Source organism: Taudactylus pleione, unplaced genomic scaffold, assembly GCF_031769625.1.
Source record: "Taudactylus pleione unplaced genomic scaffold, aTauple2 ptg000313l, whole genome shotgun sequence".
NCBI lineage: Eukaryota > Metazoa > Chordata > Amphibia > Anura > Myobatrachidae > Taudactylus > Taudactylus pleione.
The window spans coordinates 1193799-1208477 of record NW_028284714.1 but is presented as its reverse complement, the minus strand read 5'-3'; positions in this window follow the sequence as shown (position 1 = coordinate 1208477).

Genomic DNA, 14679 nt, shown 5'->3' with positions numbered 1-14679 from the left:
ATTGCACACTACGTGCTGTTCCCACAGTGCCACCACATCTGTGCCTCTCATAGCATGCTACTCGCATTTCCTATAGTGCCAATACATCCATGCCTCTCATTGCACACTACGAGCTGTTCCTATAGTGCCAATACATCCATGCCTTTCATTGCACACTACGCGCTGTTCCTATAGTGCAAACACATCCATGCCTCTCATTGCACACTACGAGCTGTTCCCACAGTGCCAACACATCCATGCCTCTCGTTGCACACTATGAGGTGTTCCCACAGTGTCAACACATCCATACTTCTCATTGCACACTACGAGCTGTTCCCATAGTGCCAACACATTGATGCCTCTCATTGCATACTGTGAGCTGTTCCTATAGTGCCAACACATCCATGGCTCTCATTGCACACTACGAGCTGTTCCTATATTGCCAATACATCTATGCCTCTCATTGCACATTACAAGCTGTTCCTATAGTGCCAACACATCCATGCCTCTCATTGCACACTACAAGCTTTCCTATAGTGCCAACACAACCATGCCTCTCATTGCATACAACGAGCTGTTCCTATAGTGCCAACATGTCCATGCCTCTCATTGCACAATACGAGCTGTTCCTATAGTGCCAACACATCCATGCCTCTCATTGCACACTATGAGCTGTTTCCACAGTGCCAACACATCCATGCCTCTCATTGCACATTACGTGCTGTTCCTATAGTGCCAACACATCCATGCCTCTCATTGCACACTAAGACCTGTTCCCACAGTGCCAACACATCCATGCCTCTCATTGCACACTACGTGCTGTTCCTATAGTGCCAACACATATCTCATTGCACACTACGCGCTATTCCTAAAGTGCCAACACATCCATGCCTTTCATTGCACACTATGTGCTGTTCCTATAGTGCCAACTCATCCATGCCTTTTATTGTACACTACGCGCTGTTCCTATAGTGCCAACTCATCCATGCCTCTCATTGCACACTACGAGCTGTTTCCACAGTGCCAACACATCCATGCCTCTCATTGCACACTAAGAGCGGTTCCCACAGTGCCAACACATCCATGCCTCTCATTGCACACTACGTGCTGTTCCTATAGTGCCAACACATATCTCATTGCACACCACGCGCTATTCCTAAAGTGTCAACACATCCATGCCTTTCATTGCACACTATGTGCTGTTCCTATAGTGCCAACTCATCCATGCCTTTTATTGTACACTACGCGCTGTTCCTATAGTGCCAACTCATCCATGCCTCTCATTGCACACTACGAGCTGTTTCCACAGTGTCAACACATCCATGCCTCTCATTGCACACTACGTTGCTGTTCCCACAGTGCCAACACATCCATGCCTCTCATTGCACACTACGAGCTGTTTCCACAGTGCCAACACATCTATGCCTCTCATTGCACACTACGTGCTGTTCCTATATTGCCAACACATCCATGGCTCTCATTGCACACTATGAGCTGTTCCTATAGTGCTAAGACAACCATGCCTTTCATTGCACACTACACACTGTTCCTATAGTGCCAGCACATCCATGCCTCTCATTGCAAACTATGAGCTGTTTCCACAGTGCCAAAACATCTGTGCCCCTCATTTAATACTATGAGCTGTTTCCACAGTGCCAACACATCAATTCTTCTCGTTGCACACTACGAGCTGTTCCTATAATGCCAACACATCCATGCCTCTCATTGCACACTACGAGCTGTTCCTATAGTGCCAACACATCCATGCCTCTCATTGCATACTACGAGCTGTTCCTATAGTGCCAACACATCCATGCCTCTCATTGCATACTGCGAGATGTTCCTATAGTGCCAACACATCCATGGCTCTCATTGCACACTACGTACTGTTCCCACAGTGCCAACACATCTGTGCCTCTCATTGCATGCTACTCGCTGTTCCTATAGTGCCAATACATCCATGCCTCTCATTGCACACTACGAGCTGTTCCCACAGTAAAAACACATCCATGCCTCTCATTGCACACTACGAGGTGTTCCCACAGTGCCAACACATCCATACTTCTCATTGCACACTATGTGCTGTTCCTATAGTGCCAACACATGGATGCCTCTCATGGGATACTATGAGCTGTTCCTGTAGTGCCAACACATCCATGGCTCTCATTGCACACTATGAGCTGTTCCTATAGTGCTAAGACAACCATGCCTTTCATTGCACACTACACACTGTTCCTATAGTGCCAGCACATCCATGCCTCTCATTGCAAACTATGAGCTGTTTCCACAGTGCCAAAACATCTGTGCCCCTCATTTAATACTATGAGCTGTTTCCACAGTGCCAACACATCAATTCTTCTCGTTGCACACTACGAGCTGTTCCTATAATGCCAACACATCCATGCCTCTCATTGCACACTACGAGCTGTTCCTATAGTGCCAACACATCCATGCCTCTCATTGCATACTACGAGCTGTTCCTATAGTGCCAACACATCCATGCCTCTCATTGCATACTGCGAGATGTTCCTATAGTGCCAACACATCCATGGCTCTCATTGCACACTACGTACTGTTCCCACAGTGCCAACACATCTGTGCCTCTCATTGCATGCTACTCGCTGTTCCTATAGTGCCAATACATCCATGCCTCTCATTGCACACTACGAGCTGTTCCCACAGTAAAAACACATCCATGCCTCTCATTGCACACTACGAGGTGTTCCCACAGTGCCAACACATCCATACTTCTCATTGCACACTATGTGCTGTTCCTATAGTGCCAACACATGGATGCCTCTCATGGGATACTATGAGCTGTTCCTGTAGTGCCAACACATCCATGGCTCTCATTGCACACTACGAGCTGTTCCTATATTGCCCATACATCTATGCCTCTCATTGCACATTACGAGCTGTTCCTATAGTGCCAACACATCCATGCCTCTCAATGCACACTACAAGCTGTTCCTATAGTTCCAACACATCCATGCCTCTCATTGCATACTACGAGCTGTTCTTATAGTGCCAACACATCCATTTCTCTCATTGCACACTACGTACTGTTCCCACAGTGCCAACACATCCATGCCTCTCATTGCATACTACGAGCTGTTCCTATAGTGCCAACACATCCATAGCTCTCATTGCACACTACGTGCTGTTCCCACAGTGCCACCACATCTGTGCCTCTCATTGCATGCTACTCGCATTTCCTATAGTGCCAATACATCCATGCCTCTCATTGCACACTACGAGCTGTTCCTATAGTGCCAATACATCCATGCCTTTCATTGCACACTACGCGCTGTTCCTATAGTGCAAACACATCCATGCCTCTCATTGCACACTACGAGCTGTTCCCACAGTGCCAACACATCCATCCCTCTAGTTGCACACTATGAGGTGTTCCCACAGTGTCAACACATCCATACTTCTCATTGCACACTACAAGCTGTTCCCATAGTGCCAACACATTGATGCCTCTCATTGCATACTGTGAGCTGTTCCTATAGTGCCAACACATCCATGGCTCTCATTGCACACTACGAGCTGTTCCTATATTGCCAATACATCTATGCCTCTCATTGCACATTACAAGCTGTTCCTATAGTGCCAACACATCCATGCCTCTCATTGCACACTACAAGCTTTCCTATAGTGCCAACACAACCATGCCTCTCATTGCATACAACGAGCTGTTCCTATAGTGCCAACATGTCCATGCCTCTCATTGCACAATACGAGCTGTTCCTATAGTGCCAACACATCCATGCCTCTCATTGCACACTATGAGCTGGTTCCACAGTGCCAGCACATCCATGCCTCTCATTGCACACTACGTGCTGTTCCTATAGTGCCAACACATCCATGCCTCTCATTGCACACTAAGACCTGTTCCCACAGTGCCAACACATCCATGCCTCTCATTGCACACTACGTGCTGTTCCTATAGTGCCAACACATATCTCATTGCACACTACGCGCTATTCCTAAAGTGCCAACACATCCATGCCTTTCATTGCACACTATGTGCTGTTCCTATAGTGCCAACTCATCCATGCCTTTTATTGTACACTACGCGCTGTTCCTATAGTGCCAACTCATCCATGCCTCTCATTGCACACTACGAGCTGTTTCCACAGTGCCAACACATCCATGCCTCTCATTGCACACTAAGAGCTGTTCCCACAGTGCCAACACATCCATGCCTCTCATTGCACACTACGTGCTGTTCCTATAGTGCCAACACATATCTCATTGCACACTACGCGCTATTCCTAAAGTGCCAACACATCCATGCCTTTCATTGCACACTATGTGCTGTTCCTATAGTGCCAACTCATCCATGCCTTTTATTGTACACTACGCGTTGTTCCTATAGTGCCAACTCATCCATGCCTCTCATTGCACACTACGAGCTGTTTCCACAGTGCCAACACATCCATGCCTCTCATTGCACACTACGTTGCTGTTCCCACAGTGCCAACACATCCATGCCTCTCATTGCACACTACGAGCTGTTTCCACAGTGCCAACACATCTATGCCTCTCATTGCACACTACGTGCTGTTCCTATATTGCCAACACATCCATGGCTCTCATTGCACACTACGAGCTGTTCCTATAGTGCTAAGACAACCATGCCTTTCATTGCACACTACACACTGTTCCTATAGTGACAGCACATCCATGCCTCTCATTGCAAACTATGAGCTGTTTCCACAGTGCCAAAACATCTGTGCCCCTCATTTAATACTATGAGCTGTTTCCACAGTGCCAACACATCAATTCTTCTTGTTGCACACTACGAGCTGTTCCTATAATGCCAACACATCCATGCCTCTCATTGCACACTACGAGCTGTTCCTATAGTGCCAACACATCCATGCCTCTCATTGCATACTACGAGCTGTTCCTATAGTGCCAACACATCCATGCCTCTCATTGCATACTGCGAGATGTTCCTATAGTGCCAACACATCCATGGCTCTCATTGCACACTACGTACTGTTCCCACAGTGCCAACACATCTGTGCCTCTCATTGCATGCTACTCGCTGTTCCTATAGTGCCAATACATCCATGCCTCACATTGCACACTACGCGCTGTTCCTATAGTGCCACCACATCCATGCCTCTCATTGCACACTACGAGCTGTTCCCACAGTAAAAACACATCCATGCCTCTCATTGCACACTACGAGGTGCTCCCACAGTGCCAACACATCTATACTTCTCATTGCACACTATGTGCTGTTCCTATAGTGCCAACATATGGATGCCTCTCATGGGATACTATGAGCTGTTCCTATAGTGCCAACACATCCATGGCTCTCATTGCACACTACGAGCTGTTCCTATATTGCCCATACATCTATGCCTCTCATTGCACATTACGAGCTGTTCCTATAGTGCCAACACATCCATGCCTCTGAATGCACACTACAAGCTGTTCCTATAGTTCCAACACATCTATGCCTCTCATTGCATACTACGAGCTGTTCTTATAGTGCCAATACATCCATGGCTCTCATTGCACACTACGTACTGTTCCCACAGTGCCAACACATCCATGCCTCTCATTGCATACTACGAGCTGTTCCTATAGTGCCAACACATCCATAGCTCTCATTGCACACTACGTGCTGTTCCCACAGTGCCACCACATCTGTGCCTCTCATTGCATGCTACTCGCATTTCCTATAGTGCCAATACATCCATGCCTCTCATTGCACACTACGAGCTGTTCCTATAGTGCCAATACATCCATGCCTTTCATTGCACACTACGCGCTGTTCCTATAGTGCAAACACATCCATGCCTCTCATTGCACACTACGAGCTGTTCCCACAGTGCCAACACATCCATGCCTCTCGTTGCACACTATGAGGTGTTCCCACAGTGTCAACACATCCATACTTCTCATTGCACACTACGAGCTGTTCCCATAGTGCCAACACATTGATGCCTCTCATTGCATACTGTGAGCTGTTCCTATAGTGCCAACACATCCATGGCTCTCATTGCACACTACGAGCTGTTCCTATATTGCCAATACATCTATGCCTCTCATTGCACATTACAAGCTGTTCCTATAGTGCCAACACATCCATGCCTCTCATTGCACACTACAAGCTTTCCTATAGTGCCAATACAACCATGCCTCTCATTGCATACAACGAGCTGTTCCTATAGTGCCAACATGTCCATGCCTCTCATTGCACAATACGAGCTGTTCCTATAGTGCCAACACATCCATGCCTCTCATTGCACACTATGAGCTGTTTCCACAGTGCCAACACATCCATGCCTCTCATTGCACACTACGTGCTGTTCCTATAGTGCCAACACATCCATGCCTCTCATTGCACACTAAGACCTGTTCCCACAGTGCCAACACATCCATGCCTCTCATTGCACACTACGTGCTGTTCCTATAGTGCCAACACATATCTCATTGCACACTACGCGCTATTCCTAAAGTGCCAACACATCCATGCCTTTCATTGCACACTATGTGCTGTTCCTATAGTGCCAACTCATCCATGCCTTTTATTGTACACTACGCGCTGTTCCTATAGTGCCAACTCATCCATGCCTCTCATTGCACACTACGAGCTGTTTCCACAGTGCCAACACATCCATGCCTCTCATTGCACACTACGTTGCTGTTCCCACAGTGCCAACACATCCATGCCTCTCATTGCACACTACGAGCTGTTTCCACAGTGCCAACACATCTATGCCTCTCATTGCACACTACGTGCTGATCCTATATTGCCAACACATCCATGGCTCTCATTGCACACTACGAGCTGTTCCTATAGTGCTAAGACAACCATGCCTTTCATTGCACACTACACACTGTTCCTATAGTGCCAGCACATCCATGCCTCTCATTGCACACTATGAACTGTTTCCACAGTGCCAAAACATCTGTGCCCCTCATTTAATACTATGAGCTGTTTCCACAGTGCCAACACCTCCATGCCTCTCATTGCACACTATGAGCTGTTCCCACAGTGCCAACACATCCATGCCTCTCATTGCACACTACGAGCTGTTCCCACAGTGCCAACACATCCATGGCTCTCATTGCACACTATGAGCTGTTCCCACAGTGCCAACACATCCTTGGCTCTCATTGCACACTACGTTGCTGTTCCCACAGTGCCAACACATCCATGCCTCTCATTGCACACTACGAGCTGTTTCCACAGTGCCAACACATCTATGCCTCTCATTGCACACTACGTGCTGTTCCTATATTGCCAACACATCCATGGCTCTCATTGCACACTACGAGCTGTTCCTATAGTGCTAAGACAACCATGCCTTTCATTGCACACTACACACTGTTCCTATAGTGCCAGCACATCCATGCCTCTCATTGCACACTATGAGCTGTTTCCACAGTGCCAAAACATCTGTGCCCCTCATTTAATACTATGAGCTGTTTCCACAGTGCCAACACCTCCATGCCTCTCATTGCACACTATGAGCTGTTCCCACAGTGCCAACACATCCATGCCTCTCATTGCACACTACGAGCTGTTCCCACAGTGCCAACACATCTGTGCCTCTCATTGCATGCTACTCGCTGTTCCTAAAGTGCCAATACATCCATGCCTCTCATTGCACACTACGAGCTGTTCCTATAGTGCCAATACATCCATGCCTTTCATTGCAAACTACGTGCTGTTCCTATAGTGCCAACACATCAATTCTTCTCGTTGCACACTACGAGCTGTTCCTATAATGCCAACACATCCATGCCTCTCATTGCACACTACGAGCTGTTCCTATAGTGCCAACACATCCATGCCTCTCATTGCATACTACGAGCTGTTCCTATAGTGCCAACACATCCATGCCTCTCATTGCATACTGTGAGATGTTCCTATAGTGCCAACACATCCATGGCTCTCATTGCACACTACGTACTGTTCCCACAGTGCCAACACATCTGTGCCTCTCATTGCATGCTACTCGCTGTTCCTATAGTGCCAATACATCCATGCCTCTCATTGCACACTACGAGGTGTTCCCACAGTGCCAACACTTCCATACTTCTCATTGCACACTACGTGCTGTTCCTATAGTGCCAACACATCGATGCCTCTCATTGCATACTATGAGCTGTTCCTATAGTGCCAAAACATCCATGGCTCTCATTGCACACTACGAGCTGTTCCTATATTGCCAATACATCTATGCCTCTCATTGCACATTACGAGCTGTTCCTATAGTGCCAACACATCCTTGCCTCTCATTGAACACAACAAGCTGTTCCAATAGTGCCAACACATCCATGCCTCTCATTGCATACTACGAGCTGTTCCTATAGTGCCAACACATCCATGGCTCTCATTGCACACCACGTGCTGTTCCCACAGTGCCAACACATCCATGCCTCTCATTGCATACTACGAGCTGTTCCTATAGTGCCAAAACATCCATGCCTCTCATTGCATACTACGAGCTGTTCCTATAGTGCCAACACATCCATAGCTCTCATTGCACACTACGTGCTGTTCCCACAGTGCCAACACATCTGTGCCTCTCATTGCATTCTTCTCGCTGTTCCTTTAGTGCCAATACATCCATTCCTCTCAATGCACACTATGAACTGTTCCTATAGTGCCAATAAATCCATGCCTTTCATTGCACACTACTCGCTGTTCCTATAGTGCCAACACATCCATGCCTCTCATTGCACACTACGAGCTGTTCCCACAGTGCCAACACATCCATGCCTCTCATTGCACACTACGAGGTGTTCCTATAGTGCCAACATATCCATGCCTCTCATTGCACACTACGAGCTGTTCCCACAGTGCCAACACATCCATGCCTCTCATTGCACAGTACGAGGTGTTCCTATAGTGCCAACACATCGATGCCTCACATTGCATACTACGCGCTGTTCCAAAAGTGCCACCACATCCATGCCTTTCGTTGCACACCACGCGATGTTCTTATAGTGCCAACAAATCCATGCCTCTCATTGCACACTAAGAGCTGTTTCTACAGTGCCAAAACATCTGTGCCTCTCAATGCACACAACGTGCTGTTCACACAGTGCCAACACATCCATGCCTCTCATTGCACACTATGAGCTGTTTCCACAGTGCCAACACATCTGTGCCTCTCATTGCACTCTACGAGCTGTTCCCACAGTGCCAACACATCCATGCCTCTCATTGCACACTATGAGCTGTTCCCACAGTGCCAACACATCCATGCCTCTCTTTGCACACTACGTGCTGTTCCTATAGTGCAAACACATCTGTGCCTATCATTGTACACTACGCGCTATTCCTATAGTGCCAACACATCCATGCCTTTCATTGCACACTATGTGCTGTTCCTATAGAGCCAACTCATCCATCGCTTTCATTGCATACTACGAGCTGATCCTATAGTGCCACCACATCCATGCCTCTCATTGCACACTACGAGCTGTTCCCACAGTGCCAACACATCCATGCCTCTCATTGCACACTACGAGCTGTTCCCACAGTGCCAACACATCCATGCCTCTCATTGCACACTACGAGTTGTACCTATAGTGCCAACACATCCAAGCCTCTCATTGTATACTTCGAGTTGTTCCTATAGTGCCAACACATCCATGCCTCTCATTGCATACTACGAGCTGTTCCTATAGTGCCAACACATCCATGCCTCTCATTGCATACTACGAGCTGTTCCTATAGTGCCAACACATCCATGCCTCTCATTGCTCACTACGTGCTGTTTCCACTGTCCCAACACATCCATAGCTCTCATTGCACACTACGTGCTGTTCCCACAGTGCCAACACATCTGTGCCTCTCATTGCATGCTACTCGCTGTTCCTATAGTGCCAATACATCCATGCCTCTCATTGCACACTACGAGCTGTTCCTATAGTGCCAATACATCCATGCCTTTCATTGCAAACTACGTGCTGTTCCTATAGTGCCAACACATCAATTCTTCTCGTTGCACACTATGAGCTGTTCCTATAATGCCAACACATCCATGCCTCTCATTGCACACTACGAGCTGTTCCTATAGTGCCAACACATCCATGCCTCTCATTGCATACTACGAGCTGTTCCTATAGTGCCAACACATCCATGCCTCTCATTGCATACTGCGAGATGTTCCTATAGTGCCAACACATCCATGGCTCTCATTGCACACTACGTACTGTTCCCACAGTGCCAACACATCTGTGCCTCTCATTGCATGCTACTCGCTGTTCCTATAGTGCCAATACATCCATGCCTCTCATTGCAAACTACGCGCTGTTCCTATAGTGCCACCACATCCATGCCTCTCATTGCACACTACGAGCTGTTCCCACAGTAAAAACACATCCATGCCTCTCATTGCACACTACGAGGTGTTCCCACAGACCCAGCACATCCATACTTCTCATTGCACACTATGTGCTGTTCCTATAGTGCCAACATATGGATGCCTCTCATGGGATACTATGAGCTGTTCCTATAGTGCCAACACATCCATGGCTCTCATTGCACACTACGAGCTGTTCCTATATTGCCCATACATCTATGCCTCTCATTGCACATTACGAGCTGTTCCTATAGTGCCAACACATCCATGCCTCTCAATGCACACTTCAAGCTGTTCCTATAGTTCCAACACATCCATGCCTCTCATTGCATACTACGAGCTGTTCCCACAGTGCCAACACATCCATGCCTCTCATTGCATACTACGAGCTGTTCCTATAGTGCCAACACATCCATAGCTCTCACTGCACACTACGTGCTGTTCCCACAGTGCCACCACATCTGTGCCTCTCATTGCATGCTACTCGCATTTCCTATAGTGCCAATACATCCATGCCTCTCATTGCACACTACGAGCTGTTCCTATAGTGCCAATACATCCATGCTTTTTATTGCACACTACGCGCTGTTCCTATAGTGCAAACACATCCATGCCTCTCATTGCACACTACGAGCTGTTCCCACAGTGCCAACACATCCATGCCTCTCGTTGCACACTATGACGTGTTCCCACAGTGTCAACACATCCATACTTCTCATTGCACACTACGAGCTGTTCCCATAGTGCCAACACATCCATGCCTCTCATTGCACACTACAAGCTTTCCTATAGTGCCAACACAACCATGCCTCTCATTGCATACAACGAGCTGTTCCTATAGTGCCAACATGTCCATGCCTCTCATTGCACACTACGAGCTGTTCCTATAGTGCCAACACATCCATGGCTCTCATTGCACACTACGTGCTGTTCCCACAGTGCCAACACATCTGTGCCTCTCATTGCATGCTACGAGCTGTTCCTATAGTGCCAATACATCCATGCTTCTCATTGCACACTACGAGCTGTTCCTATAGTGCCAATACATCCATGCCTTTCATTGCACACTGCGCGCTGTTCCTATAGTATCAACACATCCATGCCTCTCATTGCACACTATGAGCTGTTTCCACAGTGCCATCACATCTGTGCCTCTCATTGCACACTACGAGCTGTTCCCACAGTGCCAACACATCCATACCTCTCATTGCACACTATGAGCTGTTTCCACAGTGCCAACACATCCATGCCTCTCATTGCACACTACGTGCTGTTCCTATAGTGCCAACACATCCATGCCTCTCATTGCACACTAAGACCTGTTCCCACAGTGCCAACACATCCATGCCTCTCATTGCACACTACGTGCTGTTCCTATAGTGCCAACACATATCTCATTGCACACTACGCGCTATTCCTGAAGTGCCAACACATCCATGCCTTTCATTGCACACTATGTGCTGTTCCTATAGTGCCAACTCATCCATGCCTTTTATTGTACACTACGCGCTGTTCCTATAGTGCCAACTCATCCATGCCTCTCATTGCACACTACGAGCTGTTTCCACAGTGCCAACACATCCATGCCTCTCATTGCACACTAAGAGCTGTTCCCACAGTGCCAACACATCCATGCCTCTCATTGCACACTACGTGCTGTTCCTATAGTGCCAACACATATCTCATTGCACACTACGCGCTATTCCTAAAGTGCCAACACATCCATGCCTTTCATTGCACACTATGTGCTGTTCCTATAGTGCCAACTCATTCATGCCTTTTATTGTACACTACGCGCTGTTCCTATAGTGCCAACTCATCCATGCCTCTCATTGCACACTACGAGCTGTTTCCACAGTGCCAACACATCCATGCCTCTCATTGCACACTAAGAGCTGTTCCCACAGTGCCAACACATCCATGCCTCTCATTGCACACTACGTGCTGTTCCTATAGTGCCAACACATATCTCATTGCACACTACGCGCTATTCCTAAAGTGCCAACACATCCATGCCTTTCATTGCACACTATGTGCTGTTCCTATAGTGCCAACTCATCCATGCCTTTTATTGTACACTACGCGCTGTTCCTATAGTGCCAACTCATCCATGCCTCTCATTGCACACTACGAGCTGTTTCCACAGTGCCAACACATCCATGCCTCTCATTGCACACTACGTTGCTGTTCCCACAGTGCCAACACATCCATGCCTCTCATTGCACACTACGAGCTGTTTCCACAGTGCCAACACATCTATGCCTCTCATTGCACACTACGTGCTGTTCCTATATTGCCAACACATCCATGGCTCTCATTGCACACTACGAGCTGTTCCTATAGTGCTAAGACAACCATGCCTTTCATTGCACACTACACACTGTTCCTATAGTGCCAGCACATCCATGGCTCTCATTGCACACTATGAGCTGTTTCCACAGTGCCAAAACATCTGTGCCCCTCATTTAATACTATGAGCTGTTTCCACAGTGCCAACACCTCCATGCCTCTCATTGCACACTACGTGCTGTTCCTATAGTGCCAACACATATCTCATTGCACACTACGCGCTATTCCTAAAGTGCCAACACATCCATGCCTTTCATTGCACACTATGTGCTGTTCCTATAGTGCCAACTCATCCATGCCTTTTATTGTACACTACGCGCTGTTCCTATAGTGCCAACTCATCCATGCCTCTCATTGCACACTACGAGCTGTTTCCACAGTGCCAACACATCCATGCCTCTCATTGCACACTAAGAGCTGTTCCCACAGTGCCAACACATCCATGCCTCTCATTGCACACTACGTGCTGTTCCTATAGTGCCAACACATATCTCATTGCACACTACGCGCTATTCCTAAAGTGCCAACACATCCATGCCTTTCATTGCACACTATGTGCTGTTCCTATAGTGCCAACTCATCCATGCCTTTTATTGTACACTACGCGCTGTTCCTATAGTGCCAACTCATCCATGCCTCTCATTGCACACTACGAGCTGTTTCCACAGTGCCAACACATCCATGCCTCTCATTGCACACTACGTTGCTGTTCCCACAGTGCCAACACATCCATGCCTCTCATTGCACACTACGAGCTGTTTCCACAGTGCCAACACATCTATGCCTCTCATTGCATACTACGTGCTGTTCCTATATTGCCAACACATCCATGGCTCTCATTGCACACTACGAGCTGTTCCTATAGTGCTAAGACAACCATGCCTTTCATTGCACACTACACACTGTTCCTATAGTGCCAGCACATCCATGCCTCTCATTGCAAACTATGAGCTGTTTCCACAGTGCCAAAACATCTGTGCCCTCATTTAATACTATGAGCTGTTTCCACAGTGCCAACACATCAATTCTTCTCGTTGCACACTACGAGCTGTTCCTATAATGCCAACACATCCATGCCTCTCATTGCACACTACGAGCTGTTCCTATAGTGCCAACACATCCATGCCTCTCATTGCATACTACGAGCTGTTCCTATAGTGCCAACACATCCATGCCTCTCATTGCATACTGCGAGATGTTCCTATAGTGCCAACAAAACCATGGCTCTCATTGCACACTACGTACTGTTCCCACAGTGCCAACACATCTGTGCCTCTCATTGCATGCTACTCGCTGTTCCTATAGTGCCAATACATCCATGCCTCACATTGCACACTACGCGCTGTTCCTATAGTGCCACCACATCCATGCCTCTCATTGCACACTACGAGCTGTTCCCACAGTAAAAACACATCCATGCCTCTCATTGCACACTACGAGGTGTTCCCACAGTGCCAACACATCCATACTTCTCATTGCACACTATGTGCTGTTCCTATAGTGCCAACACATGGATGCCTCTCATGGGATACTATGAGCTGTTCCTATAGTGCCAACACATCCATGGCTCTCATTGCACACTACGAGCTGTTCCTATATTGCCCATACATCTATGCCTCTCATTGCACATTACGAGCTGTTCCTATAGTGCCAACACATCCATGCCTCTCAATGCACACTACAAGCTGTTCCTATAGTTCCAACACATCCATGCCTCTCATTGCATACTACGAGCTGTTCTTATAGTGCCAACACATCCATGGCTCTCATTGCACACTACGTACTGTTCCCACAGTGCCAACACATCCATGCCTCTCATTGCATACTACGAGCTGTTCCTATAGTGCCAACACATCCATAGCTCTCATTGCACACTACGTGCTGTTCCCACAGTGCCACCACATCTGTGCCTCTCATTGCATGCTTCTCGCATTTCCTATAGTGCCAATACATCCATGCCTCTCATTGCACACTACGAGCTGTTCCTATAGTGCCAATACAT